General features: G+C 36.3%; 1 long non-coding RNA gene across 1 annotated transcript in view; it reads right to left on the bottom strand.

The window, feature by feature from the left end:
* Window positions 1–543: 543 nt before the first annotated feature.
* Window positions 544–6000, bottom strand: part of LOC122830514 — a 31531-nt gene continuing 26074 nt past the window's right edge. Inside the window, exon 3 of the long non-coding RNA XR_006370551.1 lies at window positions 544–2412. This is a non-coding gene — a long non-coding RNA (uncharacterized LOC122830514). The remainder of the gene's footprint in view (window positions 2413–6000) is intronic.

Below are 6000 nucleotides of genomic sequence, written 5' to 3'. Positions count from 1 at the left end.
TTGTGACATTTTCATCCTGAGACACCATGCTTTGCTGCTGCTCTCCAACAGTGAGTTTCAGAGATTGTTTTTCTCTTACCTTCCTTTTCAGTGTGTCTGGTAGCAAGATAAAAATGGATTGTCATCGGTCCTCACGACTAGTAGCTAAATGGGTCGCTGTGTCATGTTATATTTAGAACCCAGGGAAACAAAAAGATCACTAAATAAAAGTTCCTGGAAACGTTGACCTGCTTAAAAGAAATGAAAGCTATTAGAGATGCTTCAGCTGCATGTATTTAAAGAGGATTTTTAGGAGAAACAAACCTTATTTGCTCCCATCGGCAACTAGATTTTTTTATTGTTATTATTCTAGAAGCGCTAAAAGAGTCTTTTTGGCTTCGGGCAGCCAATTAAAGTTTTAAAATAGAATTGGTTGTTTACACTTAGCATTATTAATTTCACATAGCTAGTGTAAGAGCCCTTGGCTTTTTGCCTGTGCAGCTGGAGGGAAATGTCTACTTAAAATTTGTGTAGGAAGAAGTGAGCAAAATACCTCAACAGATATATGATTTGATTTTTTATTCATCATGTCACGCACCATAGTATGGTAGCCAGCCCACATACAATTACAACTCACTTTGCATACATCTACAAGGGAACATTCGCAAACACTTGAAAACATTTATAAAAAATGACATTCAATAACTGAAATAAGTTTTTACAAACTTTCTTTAAAGTGTCTTCTATTGATATGTAATTATAATGTTATGCCAGCATGTCTCTTGTTATTGAAAGGTAAAGAAAGGTAGCGCTTTATGCTAGGTGTCAAAGGTTTGAGTGTTTCTTCTACTTGTCTTAGATTTTTTTACGGACAATTTAATTTCATTTATTAGGCAGGGAAAAGACGTATTAATTAACATTTGTTTAAATGCACCAAAATTAGTCAAAAGGCTATTTTTTATCAAAGGGCAATTTTTCATTTGTCATCCGTGGACAATGTTAAAAACAAAGGTTATACAAGCCTGATGTGACTTTACTACACAAATTCTGTCAAAAACACAAAACAAAACGAGGAAACTACGACACAGTTGTCATAAAAAGTATGAGAATTGATTCACACTAAACTAATCCGTCACTTAGATGGCAAGGTACCTATGGTCACATGGTGGGATTATGAGAACCCACATTATTATTCAAAATGTTGACAGATCTGATATGTTACGAACAAATTCTTTAATTGTTTTTTCCGATTGATTTTTAAGTGGTCAAAGCTCTGACTGTCTGAAGGGCCGAAAAGACACTCTGACTAAAACCACTTTTCTGGAGAGGATTAACGCTTAAAACTATCAGATCATTTAGATATTTTAGACTCTTAACGGTTACCAAAATGACATGTGCTACATCATAGTCCTGTCTAGAGTTGGAAAAGATGCAACTTAAAGTGACTGATAGCAGCTGCTATAGGGAGTACCAACACAAAACGGCTCTACTGTTGAACGGTGAAGCACTGGTGACCGACCTGGAAGATATTAACTGTATCAGAAGTGATTTTTATTCCCCAACTACATCAATCTACTTAAAATTTAAGCCCTTTGCCATGTGCAAAAGTCTTAGATTTGGTAAGTGTAAATATACACGTCTTAACCAGGAACGCTGAAAACAGGTTTTTATCACGAAGGCATGAAAAACCGCAGGCGTAACTGAGAACAATTTCCACTGATAATGATTGCGTTGATCTTGCATAAATCTGCCGCTCAGCATGCTGTTAATGTCAATAAAACTTTGGATGTAATTTATGCCCAGGAACCAGCTGGATCCCAGTCGTGTTCTTATTAAAAACATCACGATCACTCAGAGAACAACTTTATCACTTATGAGCTCCAGCGCTTTGTAAGCACATACTTAGTTGGTTTTGAAGTTCGGAATAAGGCTTTATTAATTTAGTAGACACATAAGCACACAAACCTGAGCATCTCTCTCACACAGTTTCAGCCGTTTCGCTTCTTAATAACTCCGCCTCTCAGTAGACTTTTGGGGAAAATCTCCAAAGAACAATTCAATTCTCCAAAGGACAATACAGTTACAGCTTTACACGGCATAACAATGCATGCACTAAGATATCTATAATTACTCACTTGGCTTGTTTAAGTCAGATTAAGTAAATTGCTTGTGGTAATCTTTTTAACAGAGATAAATGCACACAGTCGCCGGTGCTGAGAAACACACGACAATGAGTTTATGTGTGGAGAGGAGAAAGAGGCGTCGCTTTAGTCCCACTGCGTGGCTGTCAGTCGGCTCTTCGGAGTGATCAATGCACAGCTACAGCTGGTTGAAGGGGACCAAATCCATTGAACAGTTGATTTGGTTCCATTTTACCAGCTTTAGCAAAGCATTTTGGTTCCAAGAAGAAGAAGAGGATGAAGAGGGAATGATCTGAAAGAGACAAGAGCCCAAATGTGAGTGGAATCACGTGTGTGAGCATCATCTCTACATGCATTCACAATGCAAACCGTCACTAATAGTAACTTCTGTTCTTCACTGTATGGAAATACAGGATAAAAAAAATGTGTGTGCTTAAAGAGTTGAAGAAGGAAAGATGGTGAACAAGAACAGGGGAGAGCAGGAGAGACAGAGGACGGAGAAAAATGTAGGTGATGAAAAAGCGATGAGAAAAACAGGGAGCAGGGCCCTGAGAGATAAGAGAGGAGCGCATATAAATGATGGCTGCAGACAAACCAGAGAAAACAATGAATTCATCACCTAACTGTCAATACTGCTAATGAAGCCAGCGGATAGGACGGCAGGAAAATGAACTCTCATTGACCTCCGTCGCTATGCAGAACATCCGTTCTTCCTGTTTCTTTCTCACCCTCGTACCCCGTGCTCAAACCCGTTTCTTTCCTAAACTCTTGGTTTTTATTCTCGGCCATTTTTGGGACGATTGTACCCGTGGAAAAGGCCGTTTATCGTAGCCGCTATGGTGAGCGCGGTGGCACAGAGTCCATGTACTCAGCAGGGCTGCTGGCTCACCGCTCCACTCGTCCTTGGAGTTACTCATTTCCTGCTTCAATTAGTCCAGCTAATAATCATTAGGAAATAAACTGTTTATGGTAGGTACTGGCAGCAAAATCTTAGAGATTGATGTTTTATTAATGGAATTATGTTATTATTATTATTATTTTTGTAAACAACAATAATAAATCTTAGCTTTCACATTTACAGTTCCTTCTGTTTGTAGGCAGATGATTTGTTCACATAGTGTAAAAGGGCCTACGGTAAACGACAACATATCAAAGGTGTGTGTGTAGGTGGGTGATTGCTGCTTTCCTTTTAGTCTGTAGATCTAATTTCCTTTTCTTTTTTTTGGAAATTGCTTTGGATTGCTTCTAAATGCAACAGAGACAGAGGAGGGAAAGAAAGAGGGAAAGGTGGGACAAAAGTTTAAAGGGAAAGAACAGTGAAAGGAAAGACAGATACAGAGATTACAACAGCCTAGAAGTCTGTTTCCACATGTGCAGAAAGAGAAAAAATAAACATGAAACTATAGCAACAAACAACAAACTATGTCATCACTAAAAAATATACAGAACAAGTTGATACAACATGTATTTAGTGGCTACCGCATTCCAACGTAGAGTGTATCTGAAAATACCTGAATCTAAACATTTGTGTGTGTGATCTGTGTGAGAGAGTATCAAATATTATTTTGACAGTTTTCTCTTCAGTCCTAAGCAGACTGGATCATCAGCATTCATCTCCCATCACCCCAGCATCTATGATGACAACACTTCTCATGAGGTCTGCATTGTTTCACCTGGGAACTCTGGATTTCTACATTCTTACACAACCAGACATTCAAGCTGATAATGTTCACTGCGCTGGCTGCCTGTTGCTCAAAGAATAGAATATAAAATTTCCTCAATAGTTTACAAAGCACTTCATGATAGAAAGCCAGACTACATTTCTGATCTTCTTCAACCATATGAACCACTCAGACCTTTAAGATCATCAGAATCAAATCTACTAACTATTCTGAGAGTCAGAACTAAACATGGTGAAGCAACTTTTAGTTTTTATTCTCTGGAATAAGCTTGTAAGACTGCCCCTACCTTGAGATTATTTAAAACAAGGTTAAAGACCTTCTTATTTGATGTAGCCTATTCTTAAATTTCTTTAAATTCTATTCATTCACTATATTCAAAATTTTAATGTTTATTTTATTTATTTTGAATCTGCTTGATTTTTTATGTTGTTTTTAATTTTCTTGTACAAGCACTTTGAATTGTCTTTGGCTGAAAGGTGCTTTATAAATAAAGTTGCCAGGCAACTTTTTTTATGCCTCTTTTGCCTTGCCTTGGTCTCATGGATCGTATTATTGCTATTACCGCATTTTTGTGTGTCTGTTCACAAAACTGGTTTTCTGTGACCAATCTGTTTGCAGATCCAGAAATTTATGTCACTATTTCATTGGGCAGGGTTGAAATAGTGACACATTATTCAATGTCTTCAATTGATTACTTCTAGCTTTAAAGACGTAATTCGTGCCTTTTTGAAGAGAGGTTCTATTAAAAGATTAGGAGTAGTTAATGTTGTACAAGGCATAGATTACTCTCTGATTCAGATTGGGTTCTCCCTCAGGTTAGTCCCAGCAGACCAAAGGCTCTGTTTATAACCAGCTCAAAACCACTGCAGCTTAGAAGGGTTTTTAACACAGTTTTCCATCAGGCAGGTAATCTAGACAGACATGCTTAACAAGAAAGTAAGCCAAGTTTTTTGTTGTTTTTTTTAGAATTAAACCTCTAGGATTTAAATCATACCATTCCTTCAGTTCATGTTTTTTTTTTTAAGAAAAAAAGAAATTGTTTCTGATGATGGGTAACATGACAAAGCAACAGTGTTGACCGTAAATGAGCGTTAGTTTCATAGGAGTCATTGTGCTGTTTTACAACTTCTGCTGGTTAATATATCAGCAGTCGGCCTCTTTAATCCCAGCTTGTTTGTTGAAATAAACTTGATTTATACACAAAGTGCTTTACAATAAAATATCAGCATAACTAAAAATATACAATGGATTAAAGGAAGGACATAAAGGTAAAGATGAAAAATACAGGCTGAATTTAGTTGAAAAGCTATTTTAATGAATTGGTCTTTAAAGAATCAACACATTCACAATATTTAAAAGAGCTACTAAAAGTTGCAGCTGATATTTATTTAATATTACTGCTTTGGGATGTTATCATAATCAGAATTAGATTATTACAACTGGAATATTTCATGTATTATTTTTGCAGCAGTGGGATTTGCCATGGATTTTCAGTTGTACAATTTGATTTTCTTTTTTAAAAATTTGTAATATTATTTTACACACTTGTGTCAAAATTTGCTCAACTGTTAAATTTTATGCATGTTTCTAATAAACTTGTGTCTAATTAAGTTTTTAATCAAAACTTGACTGTTTATTCCACAGTGATTACTTAAGAGTGAGGAGATGTTTTTAAATGCACTTTGGATGCAATCCTGTTGTTTCAGGCTAGGAGAACAACTGAGCTTTACTGATTCAAAATGAAGATGCTCATAATCTTTAACAAAGTCTTGTTTAATACAATCTGAATTGTTCCTAGAGCCTAAATCTATCATAATTACAGATAAATATTTTATAATCAGAAGGTTGAATACAAACCACCTTCCAGGCAGACGTTTGTACACTAGACATTGAAAAGTCAATATTGGACTGAAAAATGTGAAGTGGTGGTTGGGAAATGTAAAGACATCACCTGGTTGACAGGTGGGTTGGGTTCTCCAAGCAAACAAACGTTCAACAGAGGAAGTCTTTTTACTTTGCCATAAAAAGACGTCTAATTATATTAAGTTAACGTCAAAACAACAACAAAAAAAAAAAACATTCTTGTATGCATGCATTTCAAATGGTGATCCAGTTTGATCCCACCATGTATGGATCACTAATTGGACTGTGTTACCGGAAATCAGATCCATTAATTTGAATAAACGGTGATGCTGAAG

Source organism: Gambusia affinis, linkage group LG01 (genome assembly GCF_019740435.1).
Source record: "Gambusia affinis linkage group LG01, SWU_Gaff_1.0, whole genome shotgun sequence".
NCBI lineage: Eukaryota > Metazoa > Chordata > Actinopteri > Cyprinodontiformes > Poeciliidae > Gambusia > Gambusia affinis.
The sequence above is the reverse complement of the archived record's forward strand: the minus strand, read 5'-3'. Positions and strand labels throughout refer to the sequence as shown.